This window comes from Eubalaena glacialis, chromosome 2 (genome assembly GCF_028564815.1).
Source record: "Eubalaena glacialis isolate mEubGla1 chromosome 2, mEubGla1.1.hap2.+ XY, whole genome shotgun sequence".
Taxonomy (NCBI): domain Eukaryota; kingdom Metazoa; phylum Chordata; class Mammalia; order Artiodactyla; family Balaenidae; genus Eubalaena; species Eubalaena glacialis.
Genome location: NC_083717.1, coordinates 59,795,320 through 59,814,286, shown reverse-complemented (window position 1 = coordinate 59,814,286; position 18,967 = coordinate 59,795,320). Strand labels below are relative to the sequence as shown.

At 37.0% G+C, this 18,967-nt stretch overlaps 1 protein-coding gene across 3 annotated transcripts in view; it reads left to right on the top strand.

Moving 5' to 3' along the window:
- The window catches only part of NRG4 (neuregulin 4), a 126,389-nt gene that overhangs the window by 2,620 nt on the left and 104,802 nt on the right, over positions 1-18,967 (top strand). The window contains exons 2-3 of one of the 3 annotated variants that reach the window (XM_061181868.1): positions 34-95; positions 6,022-6,109. The gene's annotated coding sequence lies outside the window, so the exon portion shown is untranslated. Of the gene's footprint in view, positions 1-33; positions 96-2,626; positions 2,694-6,018; positions 6,110-18,967 lie in introns of those variants that run through there. The other 2 variants (XM_061181869.1, XM_061181870.1) reach the window with 2 other exon arrangements.

The window sequence follows — 18,967 nt, the reverse complement described above, 5'->3', positions numbered from 1 at the left end:
AGTTTTAAGGCTTGTGTGTCACTTTCTTGCCAGATATATCTGCTTCTAACTTGGCTGTAATTGGTACGCTATCCCATACCAAAGTACCTTTTGAGGTAAGTCAGATTTTCTTTCAGTTAAAAAGACTGTCTTTTCAAGAGTACCAGAATCACATAATCAGAAAATTTGTGCATGTATGCAGCTGCAAGATTATGAGAAGGCAGACTGGAGATTACGTTGATCCTATGAATGAAAAAGATTGCTATTAGAGTTAAAATTTGTTCTCTTGAGGTAGCTGCTTGAAAAAGTAGGACATATGAATCTGATGCCACATGATTTGTGAAATTTTAAAATATCAAGAGATTTTAAGTTGTTAATGTTTATGTAAATGTTAATATTTTAAAACCTCTTCTGAATGTTGATTTGTGATGCACCCTCACTTATTTGGAACACACAGGGAGAAAGCCAATTTAAGTTAATGAAAAGCTTGAAAAATGGAATCTGTGTGACTCTGATAATTATTTAAAAATTTAAGTATACATAATAACTGCTAACAAAATAGCTTTAAAATATTCTGGGGCTTCCCTGGTGGCGCAGTGGTTGAGAATCTGCCTGCCAATGCAGGGGACACGGGTTCGAACCCTGGTCTGGGAAGATCCCACATGCCGCGGAGCAACTGGGCCCGTGAGCCACAACTACTGAGCCTGCGCGTCTGGAGCCTGTGCTCCGCAACAACAGAGGCCGCGATAGTGAGAGGCCGCGATAGTGAGAGGCCCGCGCACTGCGATGAAGAGTGGCCCCCGCTTGCCGCAACTAGAGAAAGCTCTCGCGCAGAAACGAAGAGCCAACACAGCCAAAAATAAATAATAAATACATAATAAATAAACTAAAAAAAAAAATTCTGCTGAGAGGGCTTTAATGAATAAATGTGATTGACTTGTAATTAGCGAAATTCATGTGCTTACATTCTATGTGGATAAAACAAAGCACAGTACCGTGCACTGAATAGGTCCTCAATTAACATTCTTTTTAAAAACGTTTTCTCATAAGTAGCTTAAATACGTTTAAGGTAGCAAGCCCATCTTCAAGGATAGTACCTCAGTGGCAGATTTCACTTTGAGCAGTGGCATGCCAAGAGTGGGGGCAATGAGAGCATCACTTGGGGTGTAGGCAACAAAAATTCTCATTGTCTGTAGGGAATTAAACTATAATAAACCCACTAAAAGTCTGTCCAATTTTTATTACCAGCAATTTCTATGTACCAGAAATTCTAAACAATGTCAGTGATAAAATATTTCTCCCTGAAAAATTTCTTATGAATCTAGGTTCTAAACAATTACTGTAGTTACTGTTAAGTTTTAGTAATGTATATGTAAGCTTCAAATTAGCGCATTTTAATTATTGATCCTTTAATAAATATCATATTCTACACAGAAGTTAAATCAGAGAACTCCCAGTTATACAGTTGACCTTCAATAAACGACTCAGCTCTACGGATATTTTTCCAAATAAATTCATAAAAACTCAGGGTAATTCAAGGCTTCAGGTGCAGTTCATGTCTGCAGCCCCTTTGGTCCATATCTTTGCATTTATATAGTAGATTCTTAAGCAATGATTGCATAGCGACTATTAGGATGAAGAAACAGACTTGATTACTTCAATGTTGTCATTCTGTATGACCACTTAGAGTTTTCATTTGCATGTAACATTTGAGGGAAACAAAGTGTAATATTTTTGGCTTGTAAGTACAAATTTAGTTAATATGTGAAATTATTCTTCCGAATAATTAAATTCAAAAAATCTTTTACTTTGAAATTTGTTCTTTTTAAATTATTAATGCTTACTTCAAAACTGAAGAAGGACTCAGTAGGAGGTGCAATGTTATTATTTAGTACTTCCACAAAACAATATGTAGGTTTAAGTTTTTCCTTTTTTCAGAAACATTAATTCCGTTGCATTTTTCCTTTTTTGTACTATATTGTTTATTTTATATTTGCATAAAAGTGGAGTTGAGTAAAAGAATTTTCACTGTCTGTTTCTTTCCTGGCTATTATTATTTGTTTCATTTCACGGTCATTACTAAAAATAATTTTGTCATGTAGAGGAGGGTGTGTTAGAAAAAAAATGATCCCTTTGGGTGTCATATTCTGAGTATACCACTGGGCTCAAGTGATCACAAAATGAATGGTATTCAAATTAAGTGAGCTTTATTATGTGTTTAATATCTGGAATTTTGCATGTACTTCATGAGGAAACCGTTTTGGGGGCACTGTTTATATGCCAAAATGAAATGTCAGTGATTGTATATGTATTTTAAAACATAAAAATGATCTAGTATTCCAATTCTAGTCTAATTAGGCTATTTTAAAACCTATCAAGTACATGTCCATGTGTTTATTGAGGGACTCCTAATGATTACTGACATTTGTAAAATGCCTACAATGTGTCAGACATCATTTTGTGAGCTTTATTTGTATTAATTTTTTCATAAGTCCTGTTGGGAAGGTATAGTTGTTATCTCATTTTACAGATGAGAAAACTGAGGCACCGTGGGATTAAGTAATTTGCTCAAGAACACCCAGATAATAAGTGGAGGAACTAAGATTCAAACCTGGACAGTCTGATTCAGAGACCTCAAGTTCAACCCTACTGCGTCACTGCCTCACATACACACACAAAGTTGTGCCTCAATAAGCTTGAGGAATTATTACGTGGTGGGTAAAGCGTTCTGGATTCCAGGGTTTCACCTCCAATTCATTCTTTAACTTTGAAAAAGGCAGTTAAATGAATGTCTCTGATTTGGCGAGGATTGAACTTGGTACATCTAGAAATTCTCTAAATTTCTTTCTAGCTCTAAATTTTTGTGATTCTATGATTATTTTTATGTAAAGAAGAAAAATTGATTTTTCACTTATCTAACAGACTAAAAATGAACCAGAAAAAATAAAAAAACTAGCATGATTAAATTTGAAGGTAGATAAATTTTTGATATTTTGTAGTTGCAAAATTATGCTACTTTTTTTGAAAAAAATAAATTTATTTATTTTTGGCTATGTTGGGTCTTTGTTGCTGTGTGTGGGCTTTTTCTAGTTGCAGTGAGCGGGGGCTACTCTTCGTTGCAGTGATTGGGCTTCTCATTGCAGTGGCTTCTCTTGTTGCGGAGCACGGGCTCTAGGCGTGTGGGCTTCAGTAGTTGTGGCACGTGGGCTCAGTAGTTGTCACGGGCTCTAGAGCACAGGCTCAGTAGTTGTGGCGCACGGGCTTAGTTGCTCCACGGCATGTGGGTCTTCCCGGACCAGAGCTTGAACCTGTGTCCCCCTGCATTGGCAGGCGGATTCTTAACCACTGCGCCACCAGGGAAGTCCTATGCTACTATTAAACCTTTCATGTTCATTATTCCTGTGACTACAGAAAGACCATAAACTTCTTTATTTTAATTGAAATATAATTGCTTTACAATATTGTCTTAGTTTCGTGTGTACAGCACAGTGATTTTGGTTTTTTGCAAATTATATTTCATTATGGATTATTATAAGATATTGGGTATAATTCCCTGTGCTGTATAGTAAATCCTTATTGTATCCATTATAATTTATCCCTCACCCTCTCCCTGTCCCCTTTGGTAACCATAAGTTTGTTTTCTATGTCTGTGAGTCTGTTTCTGTTTTGTATACAGATTCATTTGTATTATTTTTGGATTCCACATATAAGTGATAGTTAGTATTTGTCTTTCTCTGACTTATTTCACGAAGCATAATATTCTCTAGGTCCATCCATGTTGCTGCAAATGGCAATATTCCATTCTTTCTAATGACATTGTATATATACATATACACATATACACATATATATATATATATATTCCACAATTTATTTATCCATTCATCTGTTGATGGACATTTAGGTTGCTTCCATGTCTTGACTATTTTAAATAGTGCTGCTGTGAACACTGAGGTGCATGTATCTTTTCGAATTAGAGTTTTCGTTTTTTTCCTGGATATATACCCAGGAGTGGAATTGCCAGATCATATGGTAGATCTGTTTTTAGTTTTTTTAAGGAACCTCCATACTGTTTTCCATAGTGGTTGTACCAATTTATATTCCCACCAATGGTGTATGAGTGTTTCCTTTTCTCCACACCCTCTGTAGCATTTATTATTTGTAGACTTATTGATGATAGCCATTCTACTAATGTGAGGTGATACCTCATGGTGGGTTTGATTTGCATTTCTCTAATAATTAGCGATGTTGAGCATCTTTGCGAGTGCCTATTGGCCATCTGTATGCCTTCTTTGGAAAAATGTCTGTTTAGGTCTTCTGCCCATTTTTTGATTGAGTTGTTTGTTTTTTTGATATTGAGTTGTGTGAGCTGTTTGTATATTTTGAATATTAACCCCTTGTGGGTTGCATTGTTTGCAAGTATTTTCTCCCATTCCATAGGTTATCTTTTCATTTTGTTGATGGTTTCCTTTGCTGTGCAAAATCTTTTAAGTTTGATTAGGTCCCATTTGTTTATTTTTGCTTTCATTTCTTTTGCCTTGGGAGACTGATCTACGATTTATGTCAAAGAATGTTTCATTTATGTTCCCTTCTAGGAATTTTATGGTGTCATATCTTACACTTAGGTCTGTAAACCATTTTGAGTTTATTTTTGTATATGGTGTGAGAGAATGTTCTCATTTCATTGTTTTACATGTAGCTATCAAGCTTTCCCAACACCATTTGTTGAAGAGGCTGTCTTTTCTCCATTGTATATTCTTGCCTCTTTTGTTGTAGATTAATTGAACATAGGTGAGTGGGATTATTTCTGGACTGTCTATTCTGTTCCATTGATCTTTGTGTCTGTTTTTGTGCCAATACCATGCTTTTTTTTTTTAAACTTATTTATTTTATTTTATTTATTTTTAAATTTTATTTATTTATTTATTTATTTATTTATTTATTTATTTATGGCTGTGTTGGGTCTTCGTTTCTGTGCAAGGGCTTTCTCTAGCTGTGGCAAGTGGGGGCCACTCTTCATCGCGGTGCGCGGGCCTCTCACTATCGTGGCCTCTCTTGTTGCGGAGCACAGGCTCCAGACGCACAGGCTCAGTAGTTGTGGCTCACGGGCCTAGTTGCTCCGCGGCTTGTGGGATCTTCCCAAACCAGGGCTCGAACCCGTGTCCCCTGCATTGGCAGGCAGATTCTCAACCACTGCGCCACCAGGGAAGCCCCCATGCTGTTTTGATAGCTGTAGTCTTGTAGTATAGTCTGAAGTTTGGGAGGGTTATACCTCCAGCTTTTGTTCTTTTTTTCCTCAGGATTGCTTTGGCAGTTCTGAATCTTTTGTGGTTCCATATAAATTTTAGGATTATTTGTTCTAGTTCTGTGAAAAATGTCATGGATATTTTGATAGACATTAAATCTGTAGATTGCTTTGGGAAGTATGGCCATTTTAACAATATTAATTCTTTCATTCGAAGAGCACAGGCTATCTTTCCATTTCTTTGAATCATCTTCAGCTTTCTTTATCAATGTTTTATAGTTTTCAGCATATGGTTCTAGAAAGACCATAAACTTCTGAGAGATTGATTATGCATTCTGATAATTGGCTTGATATAAAAATTTATATTATTTATATATGCCACTTTTATATACTTAAGGTGTTCTGAGCCTTCACCTTCTTCTTCATGCCATATAAAGTAAAGCTCTTTGGGAAAAGGAACTTTTAAAGTGGAAGGTAGATCATATTGTATACCACTTTTTCTCTTTCTTTCTCATGAAGGTTACCACTTTATTGAAATGACAATCCTTATTAATAATAAGGATAATAAATAGTTTTCCTGAGGCTTAAAAAAAGAGAAGCAGGAGAAATTAAAAGTATTAAAGTTTCTGTTACTTATTACGAAGTTCTTTGAGGGTATTACTAAGTAAAAGAAAAAGCCCATAAAATTTGTAAACAGATTCTACTTTCCTTCTCTTCCATGTGTTACTAAAATTGTTATATAAAATATTTTCTGTTTTTATTTTTCTTTATGGTGGCCACAATTTCTATCAAAGCAGAAGAAAAAGAGGTGAACTATAAAGTGAGAGCCAGTTTCATCTCTACTCTGCAATCTAGGAGAAAAACTTTCACCCAAGAACAGATCAGGTAAGTAATTATTTAACTCATTAATTAACTCATTAATTAGTTAACTCATTAATTAGTTAACTCATTCTTTGTAATGTTTTGGGGCCATATGTGGAGCCATAATTTGTCAACTATAGCCATAGATCATTGTTTTAATTCAACTAAGAGACAATAGCGGTAGACTCCACAATATGGAAAGTTCTTTAACTTTTAAATTACAGAAGCTTGGGTCTCCATTCTAAAGTTGGAAAGGTGTGTGTGTATAGAACCATGTTCAAGTATGTGTTAACTATTCATAAAAACATATTAAGAACAAAGTTGTAAGCTGGTCTGGTCTTTGTAATTTAAAAATAATATGAATAGAATTAAAGAAGGTTAAGAAAGCCTTGGAGAACAAGAGTCTGGAAAATAGTTCAAGTTGTTGAGTTTAGAAAAGTGAAGGCTAAGGGATGATATTGCTTTTCAAGTAGTTGAGATGCTGACTTACTGAGGAGGGTGCCTGTCCTTTTTCCATCTCTATAGAGGAAAAACAGCAGGAGGAATTTAGACAAGAAGAGTCAAAGCTTTTGAAATTCAAGATGTGTAAGATTAGAATGATTTACCTTGGGAAGTTGTAGAATCCTCTTTTTGGAAGGTCTTCTAAGTAGCCTGATCATCTGCCAAGAATAGCTTATATATCTGTCATAAGGCCTTCTAATTTTATGTTGCTACGGTTTATTTTGACAAACATATGGTGATTTATATCTAAGGCAGTAGCTAACATGATATATTTCTAATGATAGAATATATGAACTAGTAGAACTTGACTTTAGGAGTATTATAGAAAATTATAAAGTTATTTTATGAGCACAGAAGTAGTCATGTGTTTTATTCAGTTTGTTCCATTGTTGACCATGTGATCACCATTAACATGTTTAATTTTTCTGGTTCATATAATGCTCTTCAAATACATATGTTACTGTCAACAGAAATTGAATCACCTCTATCAAGACTAGAGAGAAGGATGGGAGGATAAATTTAAAGATGAGTGTGTTCAGATAGGATTGTTGAGAATGGCTCTCTGAAATGTGAGATAAGGTAGAGATTTCAAACAATGGAGAGTGGGCCACAGTGTGATGATCTGAAAATGGCATTTGGGAGCAAGGAAGAGGCTGTTCTTCACTTCTTCCCATCAATTCAGAGAAAGAGCAGAAAGTAAGGACTAAATGAGTTATATTGGAAAAGGTACCTTGTGATCTAAGGAGGAACCAGATTTTTATTAAGAGTAAACTGCAGAGGGACTTCCCTGGTGGTGCAGTGGTTAAGACTCCGCATTCCCAATGCAGGGGGCCCGGGTTCAATCCCTGGTCAGGGAACTAGATCCCACATGCATGCCGCAACTAAGAGTTCGCATGCCACATCTAAGGAGCCTGCGTGGCGCAGCTAAGAAGCTGGCGAGCCAAAACTCAAGAACCCCCCCGAGCCACAACTGAGGAGCCTGCCTACCACAACTAAGGAGCTGGTGAGCTGCAACTAAGGAGCACTTGAGCTGCAACTAAGGGAGCCATGTGCCGCAACTAAGACCTGGTGCAACCAAATAAATACATAAATAAAATAAATATTTTTTAAAAAGAGTAAACTGCAGAAAAGTGAAAAATAAATTTGGATAAAAGAGTTTTTCCTCAAATAAATGGACTCTCTAGTAGGTGGGGGATAGGGCAGAGGGTAAAGAATGACAGAAGTTGAAGAATTGGGTGTGGAATGAGTGTGGTTGGGGGAGTTTGAGAGTGAAGATGTGCCAGTCACATGCAAAAGGGAAAAAAGACTTGTGCTGATGGAGGCAAGTAAATAAAACAGAAATGAAAGAAGTATTTGAGTAGGAGAGAAAAGTAGACATAGGTTAAAGGAAAATCAGGGCCATTTAGGATAATATTTCTTTGTGAACAAGGAAGTATTAAACTTGACCAGTTAGGGAGGGTGGGAGGGAGACACAAGAGGGAGGGGATATGGGGATATATGTATACGTATAGCTGATTCACTTTGTTAAACAGCAGAAACCAACACACCATTGTAAAGCAGTTATACTCCAATAAAGATGTTTTAAAAAAAACTATGTACACTAAGGAAAATGGGAAGGGATGGTAATTACTCCAGGTTTGAAAAGGGCACACGCATGTGAAAAATAACCAGGCTGACTGACCCCTTATTTCAAGAAAAGTTTTCTGGGGCAGTGTTCAGAGACTTAATTCGTTTGGATGTTGATTGTAGAGCTTCTAGGCTCCAAGGACATAGGAAACCTCTAGGAAGACCAGGATCAACACTGAGAGGTCAGTGGGGTTGGGAAGTGCTATGATTTTTATCTCCTTCACATCTCTGTATAGAGCTGTAGCCTTTTGTAGGAGACATGCATAATTCAAGACTATTCCTGGCAGCAAAGAATGGGAAGTTTGCTATTGCCATGTGGGCAGTAGCTTAAAAGAGTTTATAAGTCAATTACCAACCAGCTTTGAAACTGTGATTCTTGATGAATTATTAATTGGGGGGGATTTTGTGTTATTTCATATTTTGCATATAAAGTGAATCTTTACTATCAAATCATTTTACATTTGCATAAAATGCAACCGTATACTGTTAGATTTTCCAGTGAAGAATAATGATAGCTAACACCTGTTGAGTGCTTCTTGTGTTCCAGGCACCTTATATATATAAATTCATTTTATTTTCAGACAACTCTTTGAAGTAGGCACTATTATTCTGTCCCCCACTACCTCAAGCCTCACATATGGATGAGGAAAATTGACACAAAGATTTTTGCCCGATTCTATAGTAGAATGTTCTAATGTGGAACTAGGATTTGCACTCTAGCCTTCTGGCTCCAGAGCCCATGCCCATAATCCCTACACTACATATCTTTTTATACATAAAAATTGTGATTTCAGGGTTGCTTGGAGACTATTTTACTTTGAATGGTTGGTGACTCGAGTATATTTATAGGTAGCACAATTTACATCAAAGAAAGTGGCTCTTGTGAGCTGCTACATGGAATGAAAATTGATTTATTGCTTCTGTAAATGTTTTAAAGAAGTTCATGCCAATACACTCAGTGATGTGAAGGGCTATTGCTTGGGGCAGGCCAGCTGCTTTTATTCAAAAGACCACATTGGGTGGTATAACCTTAGTGAGTTTACTAGGGTCTAACTCTCAGTCTTGTGGTCTTAGAAACCTGATCTGGTCAGTAAGTGTCCCAGAGAGGGTTAAATTAGTCTAACGACCTCATCAGCCTAATATGTAAAGCCAGAAAGCAAATTAATTTAAATATTGGGTTGGCCAAAAAGTTCGTTCGGGGTTTTCCGTAACATCTTATGGAAAAACCCAAATGACCTTTTTGGCCAACCCAATACAATGAGATAAAACTGTTACAAAAACCGGTTGTACCAGTATGATCAGTGTATTTTCTTCCAGGTGGTGGATATAGATGGGAAACCAAATTATAAGAGGTTTCTTGGTGAACAACAGGCACCATGAATATTTCTTGTTTTGGTTTTTCACAATATTTATCTATTTTATACATTCCTCAAGGATTTCATCAATAATAGCTGCTATTGGCATGTACTGTCAGTCCTTAAATTATAAATAGCCTCCACCCCTGTGCCCTTCCACCAGGGGCTCTGCTGCCATAGAAACAGCTGTTGAATAAACATGGTTATTTTAGAGAATCTGTGGGTTCAGAATTGAAGGAAGGGAAGAGTCTGTGAAAAGCAGAGTTACTAAAGGGTGTTAATTTCAGGGATAGACTCCTAAGTAGGAAGGGTATGCCTGAGTAGAGATCTCTTTATCTAAAGTGTATTTCTATAGCACTGCCTGAGGAGCTTACCCCCCGCTTCTGTTACATTGCTTGAAATTTCACCAAATAGAGATTGCTTTTCATTTTTCAAACATTCTCTTAAAACTGTAAATGTCTATGTGTGGAGATATTTTTAGTGACCTTCCTTATACCCATTCCCTATTGCTTACCTTCATTTTGTTAGGGACAGCAATGTTCCCAGCTTCAAGCAAAAAATCCTGACTAGTTGAAGCCAGTCATGACAATCCCATTCTCCTTTGCCAGTGATCATGAAGGGAAGGCTCCCAAGTTCAGGGATGGCTTTTGCTTTCCTTATAAAGAGAACAGTGGTGGCTGGTACTCTCCTCTTTCCCCCTTCTTTGTGCCTTAAATGCAGACATGAAGCCTGGAGATATAGCAGCCATCTTTGCAACTATGAGATGACAAGTATGAGAGAGAAAAGTTGATTCTAACAAGCTGAGGACCATGAAGGAGAAGGATTGAAGGAGTCTGGACATTGTTGAACAGCTCTTCCAATCTTGGACTGCCTACCTCCAGACTTATTATGGAGAAAAATAAGGAAAGTTGTAACCCTTGTTATACGGTAGCAAAGCATTTGATTAATCTGTACCTGCTGTTCTGTGGAAGGCTGACTATGCAAACTGAGACTGTAGTGTTAGGAGAAATGAAAGGAAGAATTTGGAATATTGTGCTGTATTGGTGACTTCTTGTGGCTTTTCAGTAGGATCCTACAGAAGGGGGTGAACTCAAATTAGTGCTCCTCAGCATGAAAGCAGAGAGGGCAGAAGAATATAGCTTTGCTATAGAGGTATTCTGCCTTTAGCTTGTACTCTAAATTGACAAAAGAGCCCTGTAATTTGGAATTTTGTAGGGATTAAGGGTAGGACCTTCTTACCTAAGACTATTGTTAGAATTGCCTTGTCTGTTATGAGAGCTCAGAGGTCAGCAGCTAAGAGATTAGAATCTCCAGGCCTAAAGATTATTTCTAGAAATGTTTTTTGGGTGTGATTACTCACACAAGGAATTGATCTGAAGCAGATAGACCAGAAGCTTGATATGTTTTTGAGGGAACCTGCAGTACAAAGCTGGCAATTAGTTGTGACTGTCTTTACCTTCCAAGCAATCCTCATCCTTTCCTGCCTAAGTCAAACCAGTATGAAGTAGGCTACAAAAGCTGTGGATCCCCTGGGAAAGACATCTTCAAAACCTGCCTTAGATATGGCCGCAGAGAACAATGACAAAGCAGATCCTCCTGAGACTTAAAGTAGGCGCTGTCAGATTGTCTGGCCAAGGGATTTACTTTATTGCCTGCCCAGGAATCTGTGATTTCTGTCCAGGAAGATATGATATAGATTGTGGATTGTTGACTACTGTGTACTTCCTCTTATCTCCCTTTCTTAATGGAATATTTTTGGGGTCACTCTGTTCTTTCTTTTTCATTGTTGTATATATGTGAGGGGAGTGGTTTAGAGACAGCTTCTCTTTTAGCCATACAAATGGTCAGATAAGAGTTGTCATATTTGGACTTGATAGAGCAGACAGAAAATCAACCAGAGATCCTGCGTCATGCAGTAATTGGATGAGATAGTGGGGTTGTCTTCCTTGAAGAGAGGATGAGTATGTTGTGTTTAACACGTGTAAGAAGTATGTGTGTGCATGTTGAGTTGAGGACTGGCAGACACTGTTGGCTGGCCAATCCATACCCATTTCTTACCTCTACCATAAAAATTAGCGAAGTTAAATATTTGATTTTCCAGTCTTCTTTACTGCTACAGTAGTCATGTAATACAATTCTAGCCCATAAACCTGCTAGGGGACTTCATTGAAGGCTTTCCCTTTTTCTGATAAAAGGGTCAGACAGCGCTGGGGTTAACTTTTTTCTTGCTTTGACCTTAGATGTGATACTTGGAGTGCTTGGAGCTGCAGTGACCATCTTGAAAGCATTAGGCAACAAACACGAATATTAAAAGTAAATACACTCAGGATGGTGGAGCAAAAATATTGAAGATATGGATAGCACCACTGATTAGTAAACACCAACCTTAGCAATCACCAGTTCAAGATTTTTTGTCTTGTGAGAGAAGTGAATCCATATTTGTTTATGCTGTTGTGAACTGAGTTCTCTGTTGCCTACAATCCAAAGCATCCTAAACTGATGCAGTATAAATGTCTCTTTTCTATACTGCAACCTCAAGGATAGTTTTTATTTGTTGGTTCATTTTTAGCATGAAGTCTTATTAGTAAATAGTTATATGAAGTGAGGAAAAATTTTTTTTTTCCAATGGATAATGGATTTTTTAATGGTATATTCACATAAAAGAACACTATACAGCAGTGAACAATCTACAACTGCGTATGGCAATATGGATGAACCTCAGATATATAATGTTGAGTGAAAGAAGCAGACACAGGACTTCCCTAGCAGTCCAGTGGTCAAGACTCTGTGCTTCAAACGCAGGGAGCGTGGGTTTGATCCCTGGAGGAAAAGATTTTTTTAAAAAAACTTTTACAATAGCCTGATTCACATATAAATTGCATTATTGACGCGTTACTGTTGACAGGCATCTCCTCCATATGTGACTTAGGTCACATTTTTTACTTTTTGGAATAGAATATTGGCATGGCTCAGCATGCACATTTAATATAATTAGGGAACACCTTTTGGAAATTGGTTTCTCCTGCTGAGGTATACAGCAAGAAAAGCTAAAATTGTTACAACCAAATAGAAGTCTTCAGGAAGAAATTGCTGACTGGAGTAGAACAGGTTCAATGTAAGTCTTGACTTTTGTATGGGACAATCTTTTATTTCTGCATCATTGACTACTACTAAATGTTTACTACTTCCAAAATGATGTTTTACTCTAGAGCCTTTATATCAGAACATGTACTTTTTCTTCCAGTGTCCTTTTAAATGTTTTTGTTCATCATTTCAGAAAAATTTTTATTCCAGTTTTTGACTCAACCATATGAGGTTCGTGATTGTACTTTTCTATTTTTGCCTTTCTTAAAATTAATTAGTGGTAATAGCCATGTGTGCCAGCTTTTTATATCAAAAGGAAATGCTTGAACACCAACCAAAGGTAAATATGGAATTAAGGAGAACAGACATATTTCTTTGGATGTATTTTATAGAAAAATTATATTTGGCTTCAAGAAAAGCTAGCTTTTTAATTTGTGTTCACATATTGACAAAATGTGATCCAAATCATTTTTTTCACTTCCTAAAAAAGTATTTTAATCTGAAAGTTTCTTTTAAAATACATTAAATTCTAAAAACAAAAGCTTTTAAATTATTTTTTAGAATAAGCTGGAAAGGCCTGACACTGAAGATCCTATTATTACCATATCTAAATATACATGAAGTGATTTTGGGGTATTGAGATATATTGGTCTCCACTGTGATTTTCTTGCTTGCTGGTTTCATACATAATATTTTGCTTTCCTTTCCTGATGTACCCTGAGTCAGTCCTGCCAAAAAACTACTAATATTGTAAGACTAGCAAGCTAACATCTAAGTGGGAAATTCTTAAATATATGATAAGGATATTTTTAACCAACTGATGAAAACTCTTTTTGATCTATTTCTACTAAGATTTGAACACTCTATAGAAAGAGTTTGAAACAGAGTGTAAAGCTTGGGGATTTTCTTGATTTAAATTACTCTTTTTTTTAAGCATGTATTATTATTGGAGTGGTGGCTTTTATGACTACTGTATAAAGTCTGCTAGGTGATTCTCTATCTACTTTTTATGGTTAAGTTTGCTGGCTTAAATCATATATGATGTACACGTGCCCATCTTCTTTCACTATGAGAGGCAGCATTGCTAGGTGGATGCCTCCCTCTCTGGCCTCATCTTATGCCATTATCTGTTCAAACTGCACAGGTCTTCTTTTAGTACAGGTACCCTAGTTATCTGACTATTATCTAAATTCCCACAGTTATAAGATTCCAAAGGGAAGCCAAAGTTATAATAACATTCACTAATGAACAAACCACTTATAAAATTGGTTGTCCCTCATGCATGCATCCTTGTCTAGCTTAGAGGCATTGTTGGCCAGTCTTTTTATGATTGTTGAATACTCCTATAAAACACAAGTACAATACAAGTGATTTTAGGGCAAAATTGTGAATCTTGAAAAGATGTAGGAGAGATGATGAAAATGATGTTGGTGAACTCAAATCACAAATGACAAATGAAGATTTGGCAGAGTTAGGCCACAACAATTGAAAAATAGAGAAATTGCAATGATGATGATGACTCTCATCTCTTAAAATATTTGGATATCAGGATTAAAGGAGGGCCTTGGGAAAATTGTCAACATTGTCAAATTTTTTACAGCCTTCTTTACAACTGTCCATATGGAAACTAGACATTAGATGAAATCTGTTTATATATAACACAATTTTGTCAGAAAAATTATGCCCAAGTCCCCACTTGATTTGTTCCTTCTAAGAATTAGCACACACTGGTATCGCTTATATGTGGAATCTAAAAAATGGTACAAATGAACCTATTTATAAAACAAATAGAGTAACAGATATAGAAAACAAACTTATGGCTACCAAGGGGGAAAGGGGGGGTGGGAGGGATAAACTGGGGAATTGGGATTGACATATACACACTACTATTTATAAAATAGATAGCTAATAAGAACCTACTGTATAGCACAGGGAACTCTACTCAATACTTTGTAATGACCTATATGGGAATAAAATCTAAAAAAGAGTGGATATATGCATATGTATAACTGATTCACTTTGCTGTACAGCAGAAACTAGCACAACATTGGAAATCAACTATACTCCAATAAAAATTAATTATGAAAAAAGAATTAGCACATAATTGCAATTATAACCCAAATTTGTTAAATATAAGTTGAAATAAACATCAAAATTCTTACCACTATTTTTTTTAAATTTAATTTAATTTTTATTTATTTATTTTTGGTTGCATTGGGTCTTCGTTGCTGTGTGTGGGCTCTCCCCAGCTGCGGCGAGTGGGGGCCATTCCCTGCCGCTGTGCGCGGGCCTCTCATTGCGGTGGCCTCTCCCGTCACGTAGCACCGGCTCCAGGCGCGCGGGCTTCAGCAGCTGTGGCATGCGGGCTCCAGAGCACAGGCTCAGCAGTTGTGGCACACGAGCTCAGTTGCTCCACACCAGCTCAGTTGCTCCGTGGCATGCGGGATCCTCCTGGACCAGGGATCGAACCTGTATCCCCTGCATTGGCAGGCGGATTCTTAACCATTGCGCCACCAGGGAAGTTTCTTACCCCTATTTTTATATGAAATTTTCATCTCTTTTAAGTGGACTAACTTTTTTTTTTTTGGCTGTGCCATGAGGCGTTCAGGATCTTAGTTCCCCAGCCAGGAATCGAATTCGTGCCCCCTGCTTTGGGAGCGTGGAGTCTTAACCACTGGACCACCAGGGAAGTCCCTAAGTGGACTAACTTTAAATGGCTTTTTTTTTATAATAGCAGTCATCTTCAGAGAAAGAGGATCTCAGATACATTCTGTACCTGGGATTTAAAAGAATTTTATATATCCTGTATCTTGGATTTTGAGAATATATTTACATATTCCATTTATAAGTAAATTCATAAGACTAAGTATGTATAGTTTATTTACCATGGCAAATTTTTTAAAATTCTGCCACTTACAAGCTGTACCTTGGGAAAAGCCACTTCACTTCTCTTAGCGTCAGTTTCCTTTGTAAAAAGAAGATAATCCCTACATTGTAAAACTACTGTTAAGGCTTATATAATGTATATGAAGCTTGTATTATTTTGTCTGGCATACTGTGAGTGCACAGTAAATGGTAGCCATTATTATTAACTCACATGGATATTAATGTCAGTCACATGTGAACATTTTTTTGACTTTGATTTTTTTATCCACAGTTCTTGTTCATAAAATACTGAGAGGGCATAGAGCAATTCTGTGAAGCCAAAATATAGAACTAATTTAGGTTCATTCTTTTTTTTTTTTTAACATCTTTATTGGAGTATAATTGCTTTACAATGGTGTGTTAGTTTCTGCTTTATAACAAAGTGAATCAGCTATACATATACATATATCCCCATATCTCTTCCCTCTTGCATCTCCCTCCCTCCCACCCTCTCTATCCCCCCCCAGGTGGTCACAAAGCACCGAGCTAATCTCCCTGTGCTATGCGGCTGCTTCCCACTAGCTATCTATTTTACATTTGGTAGTGTATATATGTCCATGCCACTCTCTCACTTCATCCCAGCTTACCCTTCCCCCTCCCCGTGTCCTCAAGTCCATTCTCTAGTAAGTCTGCGTCTTTATTCCTGCCTTGCCCCTAGGTTCTTCATGACCTTTTTTTTTTTTTTTTTAGATTCCATATATATTAGGTTCATTCTTGAATAATCAGTTGTATTATCTGAATCTGATTCACATTTGGGGGCTAACAAAGATTTTCTTCTTGACCAATCTCTAGCCAGGGTCCTCTAAACCCTCTTCTCGACTAGGCCTCATCCTTGAACAGAACAGTAACATACCTTCTAACAGCTGAAGGCCACATCCCTAGAATTACACTCCCCCCCACCCCCAAAGTGCCTGCCTCAGGAAACTCAAGGCTGCCAAAAAAATTTACCTGAAGATAGGGTTCCTATCTCCCACCCTCTATGGGAGTGTAGGAGCCTACCTTAGATAACTGCCGGTTAACAAACCCAGATGGGACGCACATGGAAAAACCTCCCCACCTTCTTGCTTTTTGTAATTTTTCAATTCCTCAACTCTATTAAGCCCCCACTCACCTCCCCTCCCTATTCCCTCATTCTCCCTTTAAAACACCCAGTCAACTTTGTCCAAATCAAAGTTGAATTCAGTTCATGTTACCTTTTCATTTTGTTGATGATTTCTTTGCTGTACAGAAGTTTTTTAGTTTGATACAGTCCTACTTGTTTTGACTCTTGTTGACTTTGTTTTTGGAATCAGATCCAAAAAATCATTGCCAAGACCATATCAAGGTACTAACTGCCTAAGTTTTCTTCTAGTTTTATGGTTTCAGGTCTTACATTCAAGTCTTTAATCAATTTTGAGTTAATTTTTGTGTATGCTATAAGATAGTAGTCGTTTCATTCTTTTGCATGAGGCTATCCAGTTTTCCCAATACCATTTAGTGAAGAGACTGCCCTTCCCCATTGTATATTCTTGCCTTCTTTGTCATAGATTAATTTACCATATAGGCATGGGTTTATTTCTGCGCTCTCTGTTCTGTTCCATTGATGTATGTGTCTGTTTTTATGCCAATATAATACAGTTTTGTTTACTATAGCATTGTAATATAATTTGAAATTGGGGATGTGATGCCTCCAGCTTTGTTCTTCTTTCTCAGCATTGCTTTGGCTATTCAGAGTCTTTTGTAGTTCCATACAGATTTTAGGGTGATTGGTTCTATTTCTGTGAAAAATGCCATTGGAGTTTTGATAAGGCTTGTCATATATAGCCTTTATTATGCTGAGAAACGTTTCATCTACATCCACTTTGTTGAGAGTTTTTATCATAAATAGATATTGAATTTACCACCATGTTCTTAGTTTCTTTACCATAGTGTTCTTCATTTCTTCTTGTGGAATCAGGCTTCAGTCTGGGATCATTTACCTTTAGCCTGAAGAAATTTCTTTGTTGTTTTTTTGTAGAGTAGGTCTATTAGCCACAAATACTCTCAGCTTTCATTTTAAAGTGTCTCTATTTTGTGTCATTCCTTGAAGAATATTTTTCTTAGGTACAGAATTCTAGGATAGAAGAATTTTTGTTTTTTCTTCAGCACTTCAAAGATGTCCTTATTCTTCTCTTCTGACTTATTTTGTGATGATAAATTAGCCATTGGTTTTTTTTAAACAACATCACCCTATTTCCTGCACCCCCCAGCTCCTGGCAACCATTGTTTCACTTCCTGCCTCCATGAGTTTGACTTTTCCAGATTCCACATACAAGTAAGATGATGCAGTACTTGTCTTTGTGTGTCTGGCTCAGTCTACCCAGTGCTATGTCCTCAAAGTTCATCCACGTTATCACAAATGACAGGATCTCCTTCTTCCCTAAAGCTTAATAACATTCCATTGTTATACACCACACCAGCTCCAACCATTCATTTGTTAATGGACACCTAGATTGGCTCCATATCTTGGGTATCATGAATAACGCTGCAGTAAACGTGGGAATGCAGATAACTCCTCAAGATTTGATATCATTTCCTTTGGATGCATATCTAGATGGGGGACCACTGGATCACAGAGCAGTTCCAATTCCAATCTTCTGAGGAACCACCATACTGTTTTCCATAATGGCTGTACCAGTCTACATTCTTATCAACAGTACACAAAGGCTCCTTCTCTCCACATCCTCACCAACACTTGTTATTTTTTGTCTTTTTGATAATAGTAATTCCAACATGTGTGAGGTGATATCTTACTGTGGTTTCAGTCTGCACCTCCCTACTGATCATTGATGTTGAGCATCATCCCGTATATTCATTGGCCGTTTGTATGTCTTCCTTTGAGAAATGTCTATTCAGGTCCTTTGCCCATTTTTAAAATCAGGTCCTTTATTTACAAAATAAGTTATCACTCAGAACCTTAATTCACTGGCCGTGTTAACAGGTTTAAGACATTTCAATTTACTAAAGATAAATAATTCAATCTTTAAATAAAGAACTATAAGGTGTTTGGAAAAAACCAAAAAAACAAAATAAAATCAGGTCATCTATCTTCTTGCTATGGAGTTGTTTGAGTCTCTCATATATTCTGAATATATTCTGAACTCCTTACCAAATTATGATTTGCAGACATCCTCTCCTGTGTCATAGGCTGCCTCTTTACTCCACTGAGTGTCTCCTTTGCCATGCAGAAGATTTTAGTTTGATGCAGTCTCATCTGTTTATTTTTGCTTTTGTTGCCTGTGCTCCTGGGAGTCATATTCAGAACGTCCCAGACCAATGTCAAGAGGCTTTCTTCCTATGCTTTCCTCTAGTAGTTCTACAGTTTTAGGTGCTATGTTTAGGTCTGTAATCCATCCGGAGTTGACATTTGTAT